Consider the following 24,405-nt stretch of genomic DNA (forward strand, 5'->3'; position numbering starts at 1 on the left):
TAAGATTTGGTTCTCTATGACTGAACATTTTCGAAATATTTCTCAATCAATTAACATTTGTGAGTCAAAGTGTGCCATTCTCTTATAACAACTAGAGAGAGAAGGAGTGTGAGGTTGAATCTGCATATCGACGAGGGCATGAATGGTTATTTACCATCAAACGCATCTACGAAACAGGAACTGGCTCTCACCGAGCCGATGCTGACTTGGGGATTAATTCAAGTGAATTCACTTAAAAATTCGAACGACAGACATCACGATTTGGCGTTCATTAGTGAACCGGACACTGCGAATCTCCTTGAGCCTCCGGTCCCGTTATTGGCAGCCGATGATCATCACAAGCCCTTCATCTTGAACCTGGACGCCCTCTCCAGTTCTGCCAACGTTTCTGACTATGTATCTCTTCCACCTGGATTGAATTTCAGGTTGTGCAACTTTGACTCGCTGAACAATATACTGTTCTCTATCGATTGGCTTGAACTTCTGGACGGAGGCTCGGTCGATGCAATAGCCGAACGTTTCTAAGACAAACTGTATGAAATTCTTTATGCGCAAGTTCCGCTCTAACGATGTGTCGAGAAGCCATTTCAAGCGCAACCTTGGTGGACACCCGATTTGCGCAACTTACTGAACGTGCTGCGAAAGTCGCGCAAACGTTATTTGGGAACGGAGGCGATCTGGCGTAGTGGTAACATCCATGCCTCTCACGCTAAAGGTCACGAGTTCAATTCTCACTCCCGACATTCTTCCAAAAATGGAAGTAAAAGTGACGAACAAAAAAAAAATTATTTGGGAACTAAATCAATCGACGCTGTGTCTAGATGGAATGGAAACCAACTACAACGCGTTATTGAGGTCCAGCTACGATGAATACATACAACGAACTCAAGCGAATCTGGAACAAATCCCATCGGCATTTTGGAAGTACGTGAAATCACATCGCTCAAGCAATCGCATCCCGAGTACAATGGAGTTCAACGGGATTACTGCCAGTTCCCCAGACGATGTCGCTAATCTTTTTGCGAGCTTCTTCCAGTCAGTGCACAATTCAACTGCACCTCTTCTGCACGCTGCAAGTTTTGATCGCATCCAGGAGCACAACTTGAATATCCCAACGTTGAATTTCTCTCCGGGTGAAGCCATGAAAGCTTTGCATGACCTAGACTCATCTAAATGGCCTGGAGTTGATGGTATTCCTCCATCTCTGCTGAAACACTGTGCTCACTCGCTCGCTTTTCCATTGTCTTGCCTATTTAACCGTTCTTTGAGGGAAATAATTTTTCCAACTTTTTGGAAAAAAGCTTCAACTTCCCAATTTACAAAGCGGGTAATCGGAACCGCGTGGAAAACTACCGTGGAATATCGCTTCTCTGCTGCATTAGCAAAGTCTCCGAAACGGTAGTTCACAACGCTTTGTACAATGCGATACATCCAATTATATCGGAGTTCCAGCATGATTTCGTCTAGCATCGGTCCACCACAACGAATCTGCTCTGTTACACAAGTACACTTTTTCGCGAAGTCGAAGCCTGGCGGCAGGTCGACTCCATCTACATCGATTTTTCGAAATCGTTTGACACCGTTCCGCATTTGTATGCATGTAAAAATTCAGTGCCATGGGATTCCCAAATTGGTTGGCTGATTGGACCTTCTCCTACTTGACCGGTCGTCAATCCTTTGTGTTAATTAGTTATGCGCGCTCGACAGTCTTCTTAATCACTTCAGGAGATCCGGAAGTGGACTTCAGGAAGTGTGCTCGGGCCTATGTTATTTGTTTCGTATGTCAACGATTTGTGCCCCCGAATTTCATCTTTCAAGCAAATGTTCGCTGATGACCGTAAAATGTATAAAGTAATCGTGACAACGCTCTATCTTCTCGTCCTTCAAAAGGACATTGACGACATGTTACTGTGGTGCAATGAAGACGGCATGACAGTCAACGTGAGAAAATGCAAGGTGATTTCGTTCACCCGTAGGATCGCCGCCGTAGAACATCATTACAACATTGGATCTGTGCCACTGGAACGTGTTTATACAAAGTGTGATCTTGGAGTTACTATTGACTCCAAGTTAAGATTCAACGAACACGTTGCGCTCATCACAGCTAAGGCCTCTACGGTTCTTGGCTTCATACGACGCTCCACCTGGCAGTTCACCGGCATCTGCGCCCAAAAAAACTTTGTTTTGTGCTTTAGTCCGAAGCATTCTGGAATATGTTGCACCTGTGTGGACACCTTACCACGCATCGCTGATCATCAGAATCGAACGTATACAGAAGCGCTTCATTCGATTTGCCTTGCGGAATCTGCCATGGAACGACCCTTCTAACCTGCCTGATTACTCAGCACATTGTACGTTGATCGGTATGGAAACATTACGTGCGAGGCGCGCTGTCATTCAGCAACTGGTTATCTTCGACCTACTGCGTAGCAACATAGACTGTTCTCAACTTTTAGAAAATGTTCATTTCCACGTCCCATCACGGCAGTTAAGATCCACACAGTTCATCTCTGTACCTGCACATCGGACCGGTTATGACTACAACAATCCTCTGGACTCTTGCCTACGAGCCTTCAATGAAATAAGTGTATATTTTGATTTTTGTGACAAGTAAAACTGCTTTCAAAAATAGTATTAGAAATATAAGGTAGAGTAGTCTGTACGAATTTTATCGAAGGCGAAACAACAATAAATAAACATTTGGTTGCGTTCAGCATAATAGTCTCTGCCATCTCTTACAGGCATGAATATGATTGCACGGCAATCATGTTAAAGCATAAACTTCTCATTTTCAATCACCTTAGACAGTATTCGTCAATAGAATCGTCAAATTCGAACTCATTGTCATCGCTACAGTCGAAATCGCACTCTGAAATAGTACATTTTGCGATCATTCACACTGAAGACCAGCATTTTTCACTGATCCGTTCAGTCAGAGTTAGTCCACTCTGACTGAACGGATTTTTTATATTTTTTTACTATGCTCAGAAGGTGCACATTTTACACTAACGGGTTCAATAACATTTCAACAAGGTAGGGGACGTGGGGGTAAAACGGACATGTTAAGAATTTTGGAGAACGGACATGTTAAGAACTTTCCCAAAACTTTGATGCAGTTTCTTGCAATTCAATATACTATTTTTCTACCTAATTGGCCAAATTTTGCACAAAAAAGTGTTTTTCATTGTTTTTTACTGAAATCAAAACAGACCGAAAATTACAACATTTTTTTCGATGCGGGTAATATAGATATATAGTGGGGGTAATATGGACAGGTTTGTAATATATGAAGCGTAGAGGTTTATCGGTTCCTCTACCTATTAGCTTTGAGAAAAAGTTTTGTTGGTTTTAATTCGTCGCTTGAAAATTTCAAATGATTGAAACATGGTCCATCCTGTCTGCACATGATATAGAGCCATTTCGCCACGGTAAATTGTACATGGTCCGCTCTGACTGCAAACTATGAGGGGTTTTCGCTGATCAATCATAACAATTTCGATCAATTATTCCTGCTGTATTAGTGATTTTCCAAATCCGATAAATGTGGTATGTAGGTTACATAATGCTTAACCAAATGTAATCAATAACTCGAAATTTTCAATTTTGCGACTTAACACCGACCAAATGCATGATAATATTACACCTCATAATAAAATGTAAAAAAAGGAGAGCATAAACTTGTATCTATATCTTTTTCGGTCTAGGTCATGTGTGCGGCAAAGTTTGCGAAAAACTTTAATGCGTGCTTATTTGCAATGTGTCTGTTGTTTCGCTTGCTCTTATTGATCTTATATTGTTATACCATATCTATATAAACAAAAATGGAAAGCCAAATGTGTTGAAAAGCGCAAAACTCGAGGAAAAAATGGTCTGACTTGAACCGTATTCGTTTTGTTGTATTCATCTCATCCCGTAGATAAAAGAGAGAAAATAGGAAAATTTTCAGAAAACTCTAAAGGAAGGTCGGAAAATTCGAAATTTTGAATGCGCATATGTTCGACAATTACATCATGATAGGCGTTGGTAGTCCATTCTATGTTTGCGTTAACGTAATTAATCTTTATTCTAAAGAGGAAGTTGGTTTTTAGGTGGACTAACGCGTGTTTTGACATATTTTAAGCATGCAAACAACATAAAAAAGGCAATAGATAGACTTAATTGCTTCACATCACCGTATTTTTTGACAGTCATCGCGATTTTTTTTCTAAATTTCTTTACCTTCTATTATAGGAGCTGTAAACTGCAAAGTTCAGTCGCCTCAGCCTTTAAAAATTCATTTACGGGTAGTATGATTAAACACATGAACGTCTGCTTAGTGAGAAAATGTCAATTTGGTCGGGACGAAGTTCGCCGAGTCAGCTAGTATTTTATACAAATGCTATACCAGTATTTGAGAGTCATGACATTTTCTGTTATTTTTATGCTCATTTAATAAATCGGGCCTTGTTCACGTATCAAAACGGTGCTTCTATGAATAATAAAAAACGGTACTCAGTATAAATAAAAGTTGTTACCCATGCTTGAGGAAAGGCTTATTGCAATATTTTATGCATTGTGGTAATTTGTAGATGTAAAGAGCATTGTTCTGTATGTTTAAACAGAAAGATCAAAGGCGGATGACAATTATTTTATGATATTTTCGAAAATCAGGGATGAATTTTGGGAACTGTTTCGAAAGATATCACACGAAGAAAGATTTTTGCACATATTCTTTATGTGAAAGTAACACATTGAAACACATGTTTAACAAAGATTCATCTGAAGTTTAAAAGAAAATTAATCATGTTCATCTTTCATAATCTCACAAGTTGTGAATATACTGCATATATTCTCACAAAGTTATACATAACTGCTTTTCCAAGTAAAAATAATTACGAATAGTACGATACCCATGTTCAAATTTAATACGAGCGCAAAGGGTTGATCATCGATCGAGTTTCCACTTGCTGCGATTACGACCTCCACAGGTTTTCGGATCGCACGGTAAGCCCTAATAATGTAACCAGGATTCATTTCTCTCCAGGTGCAGGCTAATGTTTGTTTGAGGCTTGCTGAACCCGCGTTTAGAACAGGCCTTGGCTTTCATGACGCGCCATACTAAATAATCCAGCGGTTTAAGATCGGGGCTGGCCTTAGAGCCTTCGCCCAGAACGACAGATGTCCCTACAACCACTTCTGAATGCGACTCATGGTGTGGCACGGAGCCCCATCTTGTTGAAACACAACATTTTACTTCCGTCCGTACTGGTCTTTGACTCACGGAATAACATACTTACTTAAAATCTCGATGCAGATCTCCGTGTTCACTTTGTCGCCTTCTGGAATGAACTCTGGGAGAAAATGTCCCATCAAGCCATACTTATATTGGAACACTATTCTAAAAAATCTGTGAATTCTGTATGAAAAATTGTGTAATCTGTAACGACAGATTCTTGGTTTCAAAAAGTCTGAAATTCTGTATAAATATAGATTATTTTGTAGAGATGGTAACCTTAATTCTTTTCTGAGAAAATGGTTATAGGGAGATCTCTTCACCGACCATGACCGAAGGGCCAGGATGAATAGAAGGCAGAAACTATGATTACAAGAACTATCTGGATGCTCGAATTGGTCGGGTGCCTCGGATAAACAGCTTTCAACATTAACATTAATTTTTAGCACATATTTTGTCACATTTTAATTCGTTTATAAAAAGTGTGAACTGATAAATTGTTGCGTAAAATATAAGATTAGTATAGTTGCTTGCTGTGGAGGCTGAGAGCAATCAAACGACCCCAAAGAGTTAACATAGTTTAAGACTGGCAGAAACACACTCCTTTAGAATAAATAAAAAAATCGAAACTGAAATTTGCGATTTTTTTTAATTTCGACATTGCTCAATGGCGTGAACATTATGATTGTCACCTGTGCCCGCAGTGTATGTCAAGATGATCTAGATCTAGAAGATGAATAACGTCGCATGAGTGCCTTGGCAATATGGACACAAATTTCAAAATATGGCCAGCTTGTGTATTGTACTCGCGAGGAGAAAGTTGATTCATGAATCAACAATCATCAGCTTCTTCAACTAAAAACCGCAAACCATCGGTGCTTTAAGGCGTCGTGCACAAATTACGTAACGCTAAAAACGCGGTTTTTGGACCACATAGCCCCCCCCCCCCTATTTAACAATAAGTAACGCAAGAAAAATCCCCTCCCCTCATGTTACGTAATAATGAAAATATCAACGTAGAAAATCTGTCCAGGCCGGAATCAAAGTTTATTCGAATTGAATTTGACAAGCTCATAGAATTTCTAACAGAGAAATAAAATAAATGGTACTTTCAAACCATCTAGTATTTGACTGAGAGGAACAGGAGCTGGTATAAATTGATGTTGATTTATACAAAAATAACTGTTTGTTTTCAGAAGTTCGAGACTGAATCAAACATCGAGATTTGTCACTGCTCAACAAAAGGGTGGCTTTCTTAGGAATTTAAAAAATACGTTCTCAAATTTAAAGAATAGGGGGAAATAGTCCTAATCCGACCGATGGTCTTGAACCGACCTCTTCTTGGATCTCGGAAATGGCGCCACCTATCGAAAATCATTCGGCTAAATATCCTACAAATTCCACATCCTCAATCTGGGATATCCATCGATTGCTAGGTTGTTCCACAGATCATCTAACGATTTCGCTACATACTCAAAATGTTTCGCTTCCTGTTTCGGATTGTTTTGAGATTTTCATCCAAGTGAGATTCATGATTACTGGGTTAATAAATCTTCGATATCGAATAATTTCGAACTCAGGGAGCTCGCCACCTTTTTTTTTAAATAGAACCCATGAATTTGAAGAATAGTGCCTTCCTGATCAAACTGCAACGTACGTTGGATCACTGTATCCAAATGATTTAGAATGACCAAAGTGCCCTAGCTTCTTTCTGCACCTGTGATAACCGATGGAATAACCTTATTTTATTTCATATTTCATATTTATTCTTATTTTGCAACGTAAGACCAAGTCTTTTTTATGTTACATTGAGTTGTTCCTAGTAGAAAGTGCCACTTATCAATTTGGATTTAGAGGCAAAGACCTCTGTATTGTCAGCTTGTATTGGCCTCCGAGAGCTGCGGTTAGCCGCAAACAACTTGATGACATGTGCTCACTCCTTCCTGAGCCACGATTGATCTTGGGAGACTTCAACTCTCACGGAACTGCCTGGGGGGAACAGTACAGGCCTCCCAATCTATGGTGGGATAGCCAATGTTCCAAGCTTTATGTAGAAAAATCGAATGCATTTAAAGCTTTTCGGAAACGTGGAACCCCTGAAAATTTTCAAATGTATTTAGCCCTTGAGAATCAGTTCAAAAATTTGATCAAAGGGAAAAAACGTGCTTATTGGCGAAATTTCGTGGGAGGTTTGTCACGAGAAACGTCAATGAAAAAATTATGGAAAGTGGCTCGAAACATGCGAAATCGCTCTTCAACGAATGAAAGCGAAGAATATTCACATCGATGGATTTTTAATTTTGCACGGAAGGTTTGTCCTGATTCCGCTCCTGTGCAAAAAATTGTTCGAGATATACCACAAGATAGGTGCGATCTTGATTCCGAGTTTTCGATGGTAGAATTCTCTTTTGCTCTCCTTTCTTGTAACAATTCTGCTCCAGGATCGGATCGAATTAAGTTCAACTTGTTGAAAAACCTCCCTGGTGTGGCGAAACATCGCTTGTTGAATTTATTCAATCGGTTTCTGGAGCATAATATTGTTCCAGATGATTGGAGACAAGTACGAGTTATAACTATTCAAAAACCCGGAAAACCCGCGTCCGACTTCAATTCGTCCAATAGCAATGCTGTCTTGTTGGAGAAAATGATCTTGTTTCGCCTTGATCGATGGGTTGAAACGAATGGTCTACTCTCAGATACACAATATGGGTTCCGCAGGGGCAAGGGGACGAATGATTGTCTTGCGTTGCTTTCTTCAGAAATTCAAATGGCTTACGCCGAAAAAAAACAAATGGCTTCAGTATTCTTGGACATAAAGGGGGCATTTGATTCTGTTTCAATAGAGGTTTTCAGACAAATCGTCAGACAAATTACACTCTCGGGGTCTGCCGCCTCTACTGAATAATATGTTATATAACATGCTTTGTGAGAAACATTTGAACTTTTCTCACGGAGATTCGACAGTAAGTAGTTCTCTTACATGGGCCTCCCCCAGGGCTCATGTTTAAGCCCCCTTTTGTACAATTTGTATGTAAGCGACATCGACAATTGCCTTACACAAAATTGCAGCCTAAGACAACTTGCAGATGATGGAGTGGTGTCTGTCGTAGGATCAAACGAATCCGACCTGCAGGGACCCTTACAAGATACTTTGAACAATTTTTCAACCTGGGCCATTGGGCTAGGGATCGAATTCTCCACGGAGAAAACAGAGATGGTGGTTTTTTCTAGGAAGCATAGACCAGCAAAACCAAAGCCTCAACTTTTGCGTAAACCGATCTCTCATGCTATGTCATTCAAGTATCTCGGGGTCTGGTTCGACTCCAAATGTACTTGGGGGCCCATATTAGGTATCTGAGTAAAAAATGTCAACAAAGAATAAACTTTCTCCGTACAATTACCGGCACCTGGTGGGGAGCCCATCCCGAAGATCTTATAATGTTGTATCGAACAACTATTCTCTCAGTGATGGAGTATGGCAGTTTCTGTTTTCAATCAGCTGCCAAAACACACCTCATTTAACTCGAGCGAATTCAGTATCTTTGTCTCCGTATTGCTTTGGGATGTATGCCCTCAACGCATACCATGAGTCTCGAGGTTTTGGCAGGCGTACTCCCACTAAAAGATCGCTTCAAATTATTATCTCTACGGTTCTTCATCCGGTGTAAGGTTATGAACCCATTGGTGATCGGAAATTTTGAGCAGCTGATCGGGCTAAATTTTCATTCTGGATTCATGAGCTCATATCATGAATTCATCTCCATGCAGGTTGATCCTTCTTCGTATATTCCCAACCGTGTTTGTTTTCCTGACTACATCAATTCCTCTGTGCATTTTGATCTGTCCATGAAGCAGGATATCCATGGAACATCAGATTATCTTCGATCGAGGATCGTTCCAACGATCTTCGATGCAAAGTATGGGGATATCAATTGTGATATTTACTGATGGGTCCTCTATGAATGAGTCCACAGGATTTGGAGTGTTCAACGAATTTTTTAGCACCTCCCACAGTCTTCAGAATCCTTGCTCAGTGTATATTGCTGAATTGGCAGCGATACACTGGGCGCTGGACAGCGTCGCCTCACGACCTGTTGAACACTATTACATTGTAACGGATAGTCTTAGCTCTGTCGAAGCTATCCGTTCAGTGAGGCCGGAAAAGCACTCGCCGTACTTCCTTGAGAGAATACGAGAAATTTTGAGTGCTTTAACCAGACGCTGTTATGTCATTACCTTTGTCTGGGTCCCTTCACATTGCTCAATTCCGGGTATTGAGAGGGCTGACTCATTAGCAAAGGTAGGTGCAATTGAAGGCGAAATTTATCAGCGTCAAATCGCCTTCAATGAATTTTATTCTTTAGTTCGTAAAAATACCATCGTTAACTGGCAACGCAAATGGAACGAAGATGAATTGGGCCGGTGGCTCCACTCAATTATCCCTAAGGTTAGCCTTAAACCATGGTTCAAAAGTCTGGACTTGAGTCGGGACTTTATTCGCACCTTCTCCCGACTCATGTCCAATCACTGTTCGTTAAACGCGCTACTCTTTCGTTTTGATCTTGCCGACAGCAATATCTGTGCCTGTGGCCAAGGTTACCACGACATCGAACACGTTGTTTGGTCGTGCGAGGAGTATCTTGTTGCCAGATCGAATTTAGAAAACTCTCTTCGGGCTAGAGGAAGGCAGCCCAATGTGCCGGTGAGAGATGTGTTGGCTGGTTTAGACCTTGATTACATGTCACAAATATATGTCTTCCTAAAAGTTATCGATCTTCGTGTCTGATTGTCCTTATATCCTTATATTCTCCTTTTCCTTTTCCTTCGCGAGAAATCAAATCCCTTCTTATTAACAATAGAATAAGGTGAAATGTAAATACATATTAGATATAAGATAGGCTTAAGAATTGAGTGTAATGAATGTGAGTGTGAATGTGAGAGTGAACATTGTCAACATATCCTTTTATCCCCTCCTTCCCCTGAAGAAAATATGTCACCCTTCTAAACTCGAGTAGACCGCGAGTAATCGGTTTTCTACACCATTAACATTAGAATTAAGGAAAAATGTTTATATATACTTGTAACAGTTTGGCTCCTTTAAACTTATGTAACTGAGCCTGTAAAAATAAACGATTTAATAAAAAAAAATTGGATTTAAAAAAATTGGAATTGGTTACACAAAATATTAAAAATTTCTTATCAAAAAATGCTCTTTACAATACACTAATATACTAACTTAACTGAAATACTCTTTACATCCTCGTTTGAAAGCTAAGAATGATTTGTGATTAGAAAGATATACAGGTAATGAATTCCAATGTACGACACCTCGAACAAAAAATAAGTTCCCGTACTTGGTTGTACGATACCGCGGTAATATGTATTTTTTGTAACGATTGTTCCTCATAATTTGAAGTTTACTGTGCAAATAATTCGGTTGTTTTGTACTTGCGATGTTATGCAAAAGAAAGCAACAACGAAGTTTGCTGAAATGTATTAATCGACATCCAATAAGTATATGCTGCAGATGTGAAACGTTAGAATACCGACTTAAATTAAAAACGTAGCGTATAAATGAGTTTAAGGCGACCTTTAATTTATTGAAGGTAGCCACATAAATAGAGTCAAGTAAAAAATCGCATGCTATAAAATACGGGAGAATTAAACTTTTAAATAGCATCAGTTTTGTAGCAGTGGATAAGAATGAAGAAGTTCTGGAAAGAGTTCGCAAACAGGCATATATTTTTCCACATTGTGACATTAAATGATTGTCCCGTTCGAAGTTTGATTCGATACGTATGCCTAAACTGATTGCGCTGTCGACGAATTGAACAATCTCATTGTTCAACAACAAAACCGGTTTCAGTGAATCGTTTAAAGAACCACCAATAAAAATTGCATTTGTTTTATTAGCATTCAGTGCTAGTTTATTTTTGCACGCCCATTCATAAATTCTCGCTATGTCTTCATTAATTTCCTGAGATATTTTAATTGCACATTTTCCTAAACAATTGTAATATATTTGCGCATCATCGGCGAAGAGGTGGATTTCGCAATTTTGAATTACACAAGGGAGGTCATTTATGTATAAGGAGAATAAAATGGGTCCTAATATTGAGCCCTGAGGAACTCCTGATGTTATGGAAAGAAATGATGAAAAAACTCCATTATTGAAAACCACCTGCGATCTTGAACACAGATACGATTTAATAAGGTTAACTGCATGATCTGAAAATATAAATTTCGTTTTTAATTTTTGGCACAGTATTTCATGAGAAACGGTGTCAAACGCTTTGGAAAAATATAAAAGAACTAGGACTACTGGCCTTCCATTGTCAAATACTTTGAGCATTGCTGTTTTTGTACTGTTTCGCTCGATAGCCGGACTGAAATGGACTTAACAGGTCATATCTTTTTATATAATTACTTATATTAATTTTGATAATTTTTTCGAACACCTTTGATAATGCACAAAGGATACTGATAGGTCTCAAGTTGTCCAATGAGCTCAAATGGGTTTTTTTCTTTATGGGCAGCCAAGAAAAATAATGATCTGGAAGATTAAGGCGATTTTCGAGATGCATTAATCGGTGCCTGCCTATTGAACGCGGTTTAGCCCATTACAACACGTGCTTTATCATCTTGACTCAGGAAACACACCACATTCGGCCCCAAAATCGAAGCTCTCTGCTTAAGCATATAAAGGCGCTGAATTTATTTAGGAATAAAAATTGAATTTTGTTTCGTAACGAGCACGGAATCCTGACGTATCCAGAGCACGTAAATTTGTTCATTTGGACTTGGACGATTATTATGGTTGGTTATGTATAATATTGATTTGTTGATATTTTGAGTATTTAATAATAACCGTGAAGTTTTTCCACCATTGAAGAGCAAGTTTTTGTAATTCAAATATTCGTATGATAGTTATAACGGACGATAGTTGTAAAGAATAAGGCCGTTATTTTTGTTTCATTTTTACGTAATAAATATTTTCAACGATATTGTTTTGTAGACGTGCTTTGAATAAAAGAATGTTAAAAAAGTGATAATAGATTTAAGAGCCAAATGAACTGCAAAGTTTAATGTTTCTCAAAAACAAAGGACTGAACTGAACTGATAGTAAGTTTCAAACAAGGATAAAATGAGTCTATCATTGCAAAGCATTCACAAGATATTGTTTTGAAATTCTTTCTCTGTATCACTTTCAGCTTTTTGAAAATTACTTGAAATCCATCAGATGTTTTATATGAAGATTATGTTTCTGACAGATGCTGTTAATCGGTTTCTGTTTAAATAATTAAATCAAGCCTCGAGAATAGGAAGAATACAGGGTTGGAATTCAGAATCCCATATGGGAGTAGCTCCGATTATACTGATCGTGAGGTGGATAAATTCGGGTTTTCTATGAATTAAAGAAAGTATTATTATTCAACAAAATTGTAGAAATTCCTTGATTCTAACCTTGCCTTTTACTAAAAGCTTTTCACTGTTCAAACGAGTAAGGCAGAGTTAAGAAAACAGAATATGCGAGATGTTCATTATTATACGTAATAGTCATGTTTTATCTCTAGAGTATCTATAGAAAGAGAAAATGAAATAACATTCCTATGTGTTCAACAACTATATTATTCACGATCAACCAAGTATTCTTCTTCATCTTTGAACTAGCATTTCTAGCATTTCTAGCAATCTAACGCACGCATGAACCATGGGATGAGCCCGAATAGTTGACATTGAAATACCGAATCATCGAGGTATAATCGCAAACTCGTTATTCTAGAACATACGTTTAATTAAATGGAATATTATCTCATACACTTATTAATTTTACCTACATAATGTTTAAACGCCCGAGATTATGCAGCCGACTGAACGTTCAAATGCCCGAAATTATGCAACTGACATGTCTCTTATAAACGGGAATGAACTCTTTCACTTCACGGAGTTTATTTTTACACGCAACTGTCCGTGACAATGATGATAAACACAAAAAGATTAAGTGAAGTGTAAGTGACGTGAAAGCGTACGTGGCAGTGATGCTCGTGATCAGGCCCGGTATGGGAGTTAAAATGATAATCTTAACTTGTAAATGAATATGTGAGGAAATAACGAAAGATTTTGAAATTAAAAAAATATATTTTTCTTGAGATAAACCATTGAATAATTGTAAAATAACCAACATTATCTGAACGTGTTAAATTCCATGTTTAGATTGGTTCAATTCGTGCTCCTTAAATTGTACCGACCAGTAGCTAGAGCAGTAGCATAAATACAACAATCTTAGCTATTCACCATGCATATCATTCGATCCAAGATAGATAAAAAATCTCTTGTCAACCTCAGTCTCACATCAGCTGCCAGCAGACATGAATCTTCCCTTTCAAGAGCCCTCGCAACATTTACTAAAGAACTATTCCAAAAAGATCGATGCCTTCTGAAATAATATCCAAAATAATAAGAATCAAATCGATTTTTTATAATTTCTTGCCGGGGGATGTCTTGTGAGATGAGTGTTCTAGGCTTATTGGTGACATTTTGTGATCGATCATTCAATTTTCGCGAATTTGCGCATTGTTTTCCGGTTAAAAATAGTGCCAAAGTGCAATGGATTCCAAGCCGGATGTGAATGAGGTAATGGGTCTTTCATTAAAGACTTGTCAACTTTTATTTAAAAGAACAAAGGTTTCTTGAGATACTGAGTTTAAACTTATTCTGTGTGGGTTTGTATCTGACCAATAACGCATATTTTGCCTGTTGACAAAGCCATTTGCCAGAAATGAGCCTCATCGCTGAAGATGATTTTGTGATGAAAATCATCATTACAATACAACGAAAATGTAGACTCAAATTTGGTCACTAAACTATGCACAGTTTGCCGGCTTGAACGATTATTACGGCCATAAATTGGAGTAAGCGCTCTTAAAGCTACATCAACCAAATCCCAATTTAGGAGGGATCGAAGCTGTTGCTTGTCATGCAAACATCAGAGGCAAAGACCTCTGTATAGTCAGCTTGTATTGGCCTCCGAGAGCTGCGGTTAGCCGCAAGCAACTTGTTGACATGTGCTCACTCCTTCCTGAGCCACGATTAATCTTGGGAGACTTCAACTCTCACGGAACTGCCTGGTGGGAACCGTACGACGATAATCGTTCATTGTTGATATATGACCTTTGTAACAGCTTCAATATGACCGTTTTGAACACTGGGGAAACAACACGTGTACCTAAACCTCCTGCTAACCCAAATGCTCTTGACCTCTCGCTTTGCTCGAATTCACTATCGTTAGATTGCAAGTGGAATGTAATCCAGGATCCCAACGGTAGTAACCACTTGCCAATCAAAATTTCTATCACCAATGGGTTGAATTCTTCTGAATCAATAAACATGGCATACAACCTCACAAGACACATTGACTGGAAAAAATATGCGGACGCGATTGCTCTAGCCATCAATTCCAGAGATGGTTTGCCTCCATCGGAGGAGTATAACTTCATTTCTTGTTTGATCTATGACAGCGCGGTTCGCGCTCAAACGAAACCCATCCCAGGTTCCACTATTCGTCGAAGGCCTCCCAATCCATGGAGGGATAGCCAGTGTTCCAAGCTTTATGGAGATAAATCGAATGCATTTCAAGCTTTTCGGAAACGTGGAACCATTGCGAATTTTCAGACGTATTTGGACCTTGAAAATCAATTTAAAAACTTGATCAAAGGGAAAAAACGTGCTTATTGGCGAAATTTCGTGGGAGGTTTGTCACGAGAAACGTCAATGAAAAAATTATGGAAAGTGGCTCGAAACATGAGAAATCGCTCTTCAACGAATGAAAGCGAAGAATATTCACATCGATGGATTTTTAATTTTGCACGGAAGGTTTGTCCTGATTCCGCTCCTGTGCAAAAAATGGTTCGAGATATACCACAAGATAGGTGCGATCTTGATTCCTAGTTTTCGATGGTAGAATTCTCTCTTGCTCTCCTTTCATGTAACAATTCTGCTCCGGGATCGGATAGAATTAAGTTCAACTTGCTGACAAATCTCCCTGATGTGGCGAAACATCGCTTGTTGAACTTATTCAATTGGTTTCTGGAGCATAATATTGTTCCAGATGATTGGAGACAAGTACGAGTTATAACTATTCAAAAACCCGGAAAACCCGCGTCCGACTTCAATTCGTACCGCCCAATAGCAATGCTGTCTTGTATACGGAAATTGTTGGAGAAAATGATCTTGTTTCGCCTTGATCGATGGGTTGAAACGAATGGCCTACTCTCAGATACACAATATGGGTTCCGCAGGGGCAAGGGGACGAATGATTGTCTTGCGTTGCTTTCTTCAGAAATTCAAATGGCTTACGCCGAAAAAAAACAAATGGCTTCAGTATTCTTGGACATAAAGGGGGCATTTGATTCTGTTTCAATAGAGGTTTTCAGACAAATCGTAAGACAAATTACACTCTCGGGGTCTGCCGCCTCTACTGAATAATATGTTATATAACATGCTTTGTGAGAAACATTTGAACTTTTCTCACGGAGATTCGACAGTAAGTAGTTCTCTTACATGGGCCTCCCCCAGGGCTCATGTTTAAGCCCCCTTTTGTACAATTTGTATGTAAGCGACATCGACAATTGCCTTACACAAAATTGCAGCCTAAGACAACTTGCAGATGATGGAGTGGTGTCTGTCGTAGGATCAAACGAATCCGACCTGCAAGGACCCTTACAAGATACTTTGAACAATTTTTCAACCTGGGCCGTTGGGCTAGGGATCGAATTCTCCACGGAGAAAACAGAGATGGTGGTTTTTTCTAGGAAGCATAAACCAGCAAAACCAAAGCTTCAACTTTTGGGTAAACCGATCACTCATGCTATGTCATTCAAGTATCTTGGGGTCTGGTTCGACTCCAAATGTACTTGGGGGGCCCATATTAGGTATCTGAGTAAAAAATGTCAACAAAGAATAAACTTTCTCCGTACAATTACCGGCACCTGGTGGGGAGCCCATCCAGAAGATCTTATAATGTTGTATCGAACAACTATTCTCTCAGTGATGGAGTATGGCAGTTTCTGTTTTCAATCAGCTGCCAAAACACACCTCATTAAACTCGAGCGAATTCAGTATCTTTGTCTCCGTATTGCTTTGGGATGTATGCCCTCAACGCATACCATGAGTCTCGAGGTTTTGGCAGGCGTACTCCCACTAAAAGATCGCTTCAAATTATTATCTCTACGGTTCTTCATCCGGTGTAAGGTTATGAACCCATTGGTGATCGGAAATTTTGAGCAGCTGATCGGGCTAAATTTTCATTCTGGATTCATGAGCTCATATCATGAATTCATCTCCATGCAGGTTGATCCTTCTTCGTATATTCCCAACCGTGTTTGTTTTCCTGACTACATCAATTCCTCTGTGCATTTTGATCTGTCCATGAAGCAGGATATCCATGGAACATCAGATTATCTTCGATCGAGGATCGTTCCAACGATCTTCGATGCAAAGTATGGGGATATCAATTGTGATATTTACTGATGGGTCCTCTATGAATGAGTCCACAGGATTTGGAGTGTTCAACGAATTTTTTAGCACCTCCCACAGTCTTCAGAATCCCTTGCTCAGTGTATATTGCTGAATTGGCAGCGATACACTGGGCGCTGGACAGCGTCGCCTCACGACCTGTTGAACACTATTACATTGTAACGGATAGTCTTAGCTCTGTCGAAGCTATCCGTTCAGTGAGGCCGGAAAAGCACTCGCCGTACTTCCTTGAGAGAATACGAGAAATTTTGAGTGCTTTATCCAGACGCTGTTATGTCATTACTTTTGTCTGGGTCCCTTCACATTGCTCAATTCCGGGTAACGAGAGGGCTGACTCATTGGCAAAGGTAGGTGCAATTGAAGGCGATATTTATCAGCGTCAAATCGCTTTCAATGAATTTTATTCTTTAGTCCGTAAAAATACCATCGCTAACTGGCAACGTAAGTGGAACGAAGATGAATTGGGTCGGTGGCTTCACTCGATTATCCCTAAGGTTAGCCTCAAACCATGGTTCAAAAGTCTGGACTTGAGTCGGGACTTTATTCGCACCTTCTCCCGACTCATGTCCAATCACTGTTCGTTAGATGCGCTACTCTTTCGTATTAATCTTGCCGACAACAATCTTTGTGTTTGTGGCCAAGGTTACCACGACATCGAGCACGTTGTTTGGTCGTGCGAGCTGTATCTTCTCGCCAGATCGAATTTAGTAGTCACCCTTCGGGCCCGAGGAAGGCAGCCCATGATGCCGGTGAGAGACGTGTTGGCTCGGTTAGACCTTGATTACATGTCCCAAATATATGTATTCCTTAAAGCTATCGATCTTCGTGTGTGATTGTCCTTATACCCTTAGTTTTTCCTTTTCCTTTTCCTTTGTGAGAGATCGGATCCCTTCTTAAGAATAAGATGAAATGTAAATACATATTAGATATAAGATAGGTTTAAGAATTGAGTGTGATGAGTGTGATTGAGAGTGTGAGTGTGATCATTGTCAACATATCCTCATATCCCCTCCTTTTCCTGAAGAAAATATGTCACCCTTCTAAACTCGAGTCGACCGCGAGTAATCGGTTTCCTATATTATTAATATTAGAATTAAGGAAAAATGTATATATATATACTAGTAACAATACAGCAAGGAGTTCGGCTCATTTAAACCTATGTAACTGAGCCTGTAAAAATAATCGATTTAAATAAAAAAAAATCCCATTCGGTAGTAATTTTCACAAACAAAAATTCATGGAGAATTGAGTTGCTGAAAGTATGAATCGATGTATATTTCCGCTTTATTTGAACCCCTTTGAGTTTCATCTATTCCCAAATACTAAGAAAATAACACCTGTTGGTTAAATAAATGCAATTTTTGACATACTAATCACACCATCGTACGGACCTTTCAGCTAGTGCTCACGATGCAACAAAAAAAAAAAACTTTAGTGGGATTACATTGTGCTCACTCCAGATCCTAGCCCTCTGTACTCTGATACTCATTACGCAGAGCACACACTGAAGCACTTACAAATTTCCCTTGTTCAACCACCCTTGTTTCCTCCATGTTGCTGTCGTATTGTATTATGAACTTAGGACCGAGCGGAACAGGCTTAGCTCAACGTTTATCTCGCCCTAGCATATGTGCTGGTGCCTCTGTTCTGATATGCTATCATCATCACGAATTGTACATTGTGTTATGCAAAAATGTAAACGCAATGCCGCAGTGCATAGTATGATGCAAAGGGCATACTGCTTTCCCGAATGAAATAATAAGAAACAACCTATTTTTGGATTACTGATTACAGTAAATTGGAGATTGTTGGTTGAGTTAGGAAAGAGCAGACCTGTTCCTGGTTTCCACATCCGCTCTAGCATGAAGCCACAAGATAACTCGATTGTATACTCCACTTTGTGTAATTAGGACATTGTGTTTGTTTGCCGAAGATATTCCAAGTAAGGATATGCGAAATCTTGTTTGCGATGGGGAAAAGAGTAAACGAGAACCAGAGCCATCATTATCATTCGCTCATATTGGACCTCCGTTGTCCTTTATCGCCGGAGGGGGCGGGATGTAAAATAACATGTTTTATCTTATTTTCGGTACAAACACTCTTTGTCTCTCTCAACGCAAACAAAGTGCACAGCAGCCTTCCTCTTGTGAAATGCGTTTTTTGTTTTGTCGTTTTAGGGGGCAAGAGAAGAGTGTGTTCCCATCCTTTCGTCCCACTTTTGCTCACTTTTTCTCGGAGGACCAATGAAAATGTTATCGTTGGAGCCAAAGTCGGCTATGCTAAAATATCCCAACTGGAAATTGTGGCTAGGGCTTTTCTTTTATAGTAGGCAGTGTGAGTGCTGTTGCTCTCGTGGTGTTAATATGATGAAGTCATTTCGGGATTAGGGTTAGGCAGTGTTTGCTTTGTTCAGGGCAGCAAGAGATTCTTCGAATAATCTAGTTTTCTTCTCATGTGTGGATTGAACCAGGGGGAAAATTGCCGTTCGGGAATTTAAACGTACGAAACTTAGTTGGATTTAAAGAGTATCTGTGTGAATTGGACTACAGAATTATTTTATTCAATTAGCTCGTTTACCTCATTCTACATTATCGTATGGTACGTACTCTTCAAAAGAATGTGGCTTAGAAAACGGCCGATGAGTGACGTGGTTTTGTAGAATCAGTTGAAAATGGTTGACACATGAATTATTCTTGCCATCGCGAGACAAATACACAAGCCGACCATATACCGCAAATTGTTTGTGCGGTCCCCCGCACAAAAAAGACGCTAAAAAAACTGAAAATTAAATATACGTAACCCGCAGAAATTCAAAAGTCGCGATACTTTTTGTACGGACCTTGTAAACTCTTTAATACGTTCGTAGTCCAGCACGATTCGGGTGAGTTTCGAACGAGCTCCAAATGCTACTGTCGACTATTGAAACTGAATGAAGTTAAAGAAAAATGGTTTTGTTTGTATTTGTAAAATCATCGTTATTTTTTCGACACTGATGTCAGACAACATCATCGAAACAGCTATAAAAACCACTCAACAAAATGTTATTCCCGAGTCCTGAGCGTTTCATGTCATGAAAATCAATAGAATAAAATTGTGTTGATATCAATACAATTATTATTATTACGTTTAATGGGTCTATAATGTAATGTTTTAGCAACTTTAACATTAGGTAAGAAAATTGTATTGCAGAGCTCGGAACACTGCCACGGCTGCCTATGCTTTCAAAAACAGTAAACGGAAAAGTATTACATTCAATCAAAATGACTCGGCCAACGAAGAGAAGGGTTAAGGCTCTCCAACTTCAATATGTGAAAACAATACGATCAACGAAGGAAAATATTAGGGAACTATCAACATCGAGTTACTATGCGGAAGAACTTGTTAATATCAAAAGAGCCCCAATTCGCATTTGTTATAAATTTGCTCATGTTACGCTCGCTTATAACCAGAATTTTTACTTCATATACAAATGCACCTTCTATATATATATTTATATTTGCAATTGTTCATCGGAACATATCGTTCATACATTTCACTTTAGTATTTAATTTATTTTTTCAAATGTATTCAAAGAATCGTGTCACAGTTCGATAAATGAATTGATCTATTCACGTGTGCTTTGCTCTTCTCTCACAAACACTATTACCCCATTTTTACACGTGGTTTATACTACTACAATGACTATCTTCCACCTTCACCTTGAGGGTGAACCTTTTATTTTTACATTTCAACAAAACATATGGTCATTCTTCGCCAATTGCCCTAAGTAACCAGACCAAAAAAAGTCGCGTCTAAATTCCGTTATCGGTTACCGCCGTAATAATTGTTAGTTTTTTTCCGTTTAGAAGTTCATTTCGTTATACACAGCGTAAGCAGAGTGCCGTGCCTAAGAGAAAGCTTCCATCTTCGGAGAGCCAAAGATTGGTTCTTGTTTTGTCGCTGCTTCGACGACATTAGAATTTTCGCTTAGTCATCTCTGGTGTGATGGTGTCTGAGTCACATTTTCACTACCAACGAGCTTTCAACACTCTCCCGTTCATCTGCACTGGAGTGCGCATTTAGGTGAATAAGATTAAATATAGTGAGAGAAAATATTTATAAATATTAGGTTTAATTTTTGTTTGTGAATTATTGTTGTGAATATTCTAAAATAGAATATAAGTGCCAATTTTAAAATGGCAGAGACTGAGGGATATTCGGATATGGAGGTTTCTTACTCTAGTTTCCTCCTAGCTGATAAAAAAAGTAACAGCGAAGTCGCTCAAACGCGTTCCAATACCGGAAGATGTTTCTTCCGTTAACGAGTTAGTTAACCCTACCAAGCATTCCTCCAAAAAACTCGCAAACCTCCCATCTCCTCTCCTTAACGATCCCACTTTACCTTCTCCCTCAGTTCTCCACGCTCCTACTCAAACCCTCGCTTTTCCACCCTATTGTCCCCGACCCTTTCAATGTTTTTTCTTGAGGCCTAAGCCCAATGGAAATACTCTGAAAGTCTTGCAGATCGTGAAAGATCTGGCAGGGAATACCTCCGTGTAGGAAATTTCGAAGGATAGATCAAACAAGTTGCGAGTTGTCGGGACTGATCGGAAGGACGCAAACAAGATTATTGTCGACCAGCATTTTACAATTGATTATCGGGTTTACATTCCCTCTCACATAGTCGAAATTGAGAATGTGATAACCGAGACGGGCTTGACGTGTGAATACATTACGAATGAAAGTACTGACCATTGAAAAAAAACTATCCTCGATGACTGTTAAGATCTTGAGTTGCCGCCAGCTCGAAACAGTCTCCCACGAAGGGAATAAAACCAAATTCACGCCGTCCAACTCGTTTCGAGTCACCTTCGCTGATTCAGCTCTCTCTGACTACGTGATAGTATAGAAAATGAGGTTGGCAAACATGGCCCCTCCATGCAATGATTATCTCTATTGATGTCTAATTTAAATAGACAGGTCGGATATATCACTTTTTTACAGTGGAATTGCGGTAGTTTTATCCCGAAGTTGGATACATTTAAATTTTTAATTCATAACTTCAATTGTGATATTTGTGCTCTGTCCGAAACTTGACTTTTTTCTCGAGATGATCTCTCTTTCCACGATTTTAATAGTATGCGCTTGGACCGTGATGACAGATACGGAGGGGTGCTATTGGGGATCAATAAGTGCCACTCATTTTTCAGGATTGATCTTCCACCTATTGGAGGGATCAAAGCTGTTGCTTGGAAAACTTCAGAGGCACAGACCTCTGTATTGTCAGCTTGTATTGGCCTCCGAGATTTACAATTAGCCGGAAGCAGCTTTCAGTCATGTGATCACCCCTTCTTGAGCCACGGTTGATCTTGGGAGACTTCCTCTCTCACGGAACAGCCTGAGGGGAACAGTACGACGATAACCGTTCATTGTTGATATTCGACATTTGAACTAGCTTCAATATGACCGGTTTGAATACTGGAGAAACAACACGTGTACCTAAACCTCCTGCTAAGCCAAGTGTTTTGACCTCTCGCTTTCACTCGCTTTCGAATTCACTATCGTTAGATTGCAAGTGGAATGTAATCCAGGATCCCAACGATAGTGATCACTTGTCAATCAAGGATTCCATCAATGTTGCCACATGAAATTTGCCATTTATCTTGAAAGGTACAGATTTTCTCGTTATTCTTGGTACAGATTCTGTACGGTACAGAGTACATATTTTCGTCAAAAAGTACAGATCGGTACAGAATTTTTTCGGCGGGTGAATTTTTTTACATTTGAACGAAGTTACATTAAGGTACATGATTACGTTAACGCAGCAGTTTGGCTTGGTGTGGCAGTATATTCTTTACAGGAGGAATTATATTCTTCGGAGGAATATAACATCCTTTCTCGTTTGATCTATGACAGCGTAGTTCACGCTCAAACGAAACTCATCCCAGGTTCTACTATTCGTCGAATATCTCCCAATCCATGATGGGATTGCCAGTGTTCCAAGCTTTATTCAGATAAATCGAATGCATTTCAAGCTTTTCCGAAACGTGGAACCATTTTCATAATTTTCAAACGTATTTAGATCTTGAAAATCACTTCAAAAACTTGATCAAAGGGAAAAAAAACCTTCTTATTGGCGAAATTTCGAGAAACGTTGATGAAAAAAATTATGGAAAGTGAATCGAAACACGAGAAATCGCTCTTCATCGAATGAAAGCGTGGAATATTCACATCGATGGATTTTGAATTTTGCACGGAAGGTTTGTCCCGAATCCGCTCTCGTGCAAAGAATGATTCGAGATATACCACAAGATAGGTGCGATCTTGATTCCAAGTTTTCGATGATAAAACTCTCCCTTGCTCTCCTTTCATGTAACAACTCTGCTCCAGGATCAGATAAAATTTACTTCAACTTGTTGAAAAACCTCCCTAATGTGGCGAAACATCGCTTGTTGAACTTATTCAATTGGTTTCTGGAGCATAATATTGTTCCAGATGATTGGAGACAAGTACGAGTTATAGCTATTCAAAAACCCGTAAAACCCGCGTCCGACTTCAATTCGTACCGCCCAATAGCAATGCTGTCTTGTATACGGAAATTGTTGGAGAAAATGATCTTGTTTTGCTTCGATCGATGGGTTGAAACGAATGGCCTACTCTCAGATACACAATATGGGTTCCGCAGGGGCAAGGGGACGAATGATTGTCTTGCGTTGCTTTCTTCAGAAATTCAAATGGCTTACGCCGAAAAAAAAACAAATGGCTTCAGTATTCTTGGACATAAAGGGGGCCTTTGATTCTGTTTCAATAGAGGTCCTGTCAGACAAATTACACTCTCGGGGTCTGCCGCCTCTATTGAATAATATGTTTGAATTTTTCTCACAGGGGTTCGACAGTAAGTCGTGTCTCCTACATGGGACTCCCCCAGGGCTCATGTTTAAGCTCCCTTTTGTACAACTTCTATGTAAAAGACATTGACAATTGCCTTGCACAAAATTGCAGCCTGAGACAACTTGAAGATGATGGAGTGGTATCTGTCGTATGATCAAACGAATCCGACCTGCGAGAACCCTTACAAGATACTTTGAACAACTTTTCAACCTGGATCATTGGGCTAGGGATCGAGTTCTCCACAGAGAAAACTTTTTTTTCTAGGAAGCATAAACGAGCAAAACCTTCAACTTTTGGGTAAACCGATCACTCATGCTATGTCATTCAAGTATCTTGGGGTCTGGTTCGACTCCAAATGTACAGCCCAATGTGCCTTGATCACATGTCCCAAATTTATGTTTTCTTAAAGCTATCGATCTTCGTGTGTGAGTTTCCTTATATACTTATACCCTCCTTTTCTTCCTTCGCGTGCAATCGGTTCCCTTTCTACTAACAATTAAATAAGTAGAAATGTAAATACATAATGAATATAAGAGTAGGTTTAAAAATTCAGTGTGATCATCAGCATTGTTACAATATCCCTGTATCTCTGTCTTTCCTGAAGAAAATATGTCAACCTTTAAATCTCGAGACCACCGCGAGTAATCGGTTTCCTACCTTACTACCTTACCTTACTTAGAATTATTGAAAATTGTTATGAAAATATAGATAAGAGTTTGGCTTTTTTAAATCTATGTAACTGAGCCCTAGAAAATAAACGAATTAATAAAAAAAAGTAATAAATTTTC

The 24,405-nt window shown here is 39.3% G+C and overlaps 1 protein-coding gene across 1 annotated transcript in view; it reads right to left on the reverse strand.

Moving 5' to 3' along the window:
* The window catches only part of LOC129769243 (uncharacterized), a 199,795-nt gene that overhangs the window by 173,395 nt on the left and 1,995 nt on the right, over positions 1 to 24,405 (reverse strand). The gene's annotated exons all lie outside the window — the stretch shown is intronic.

Source organism: Toxorhynchites rutilus, chromosome 2 (genome assembly GCF_029784135.1).
Source record: "Toxorhynchites rutilus septentrionalis strain SRP chromosome 2, ASM2978413v1, whole genome shotgun sequence".
NCBI classification, from domain to species: Eukaryota; Metazoa; Arthropoda; class Insecta; order Diptera; family Culicidae; genus Toxorhynchites; species Toxorhynchites rutilus.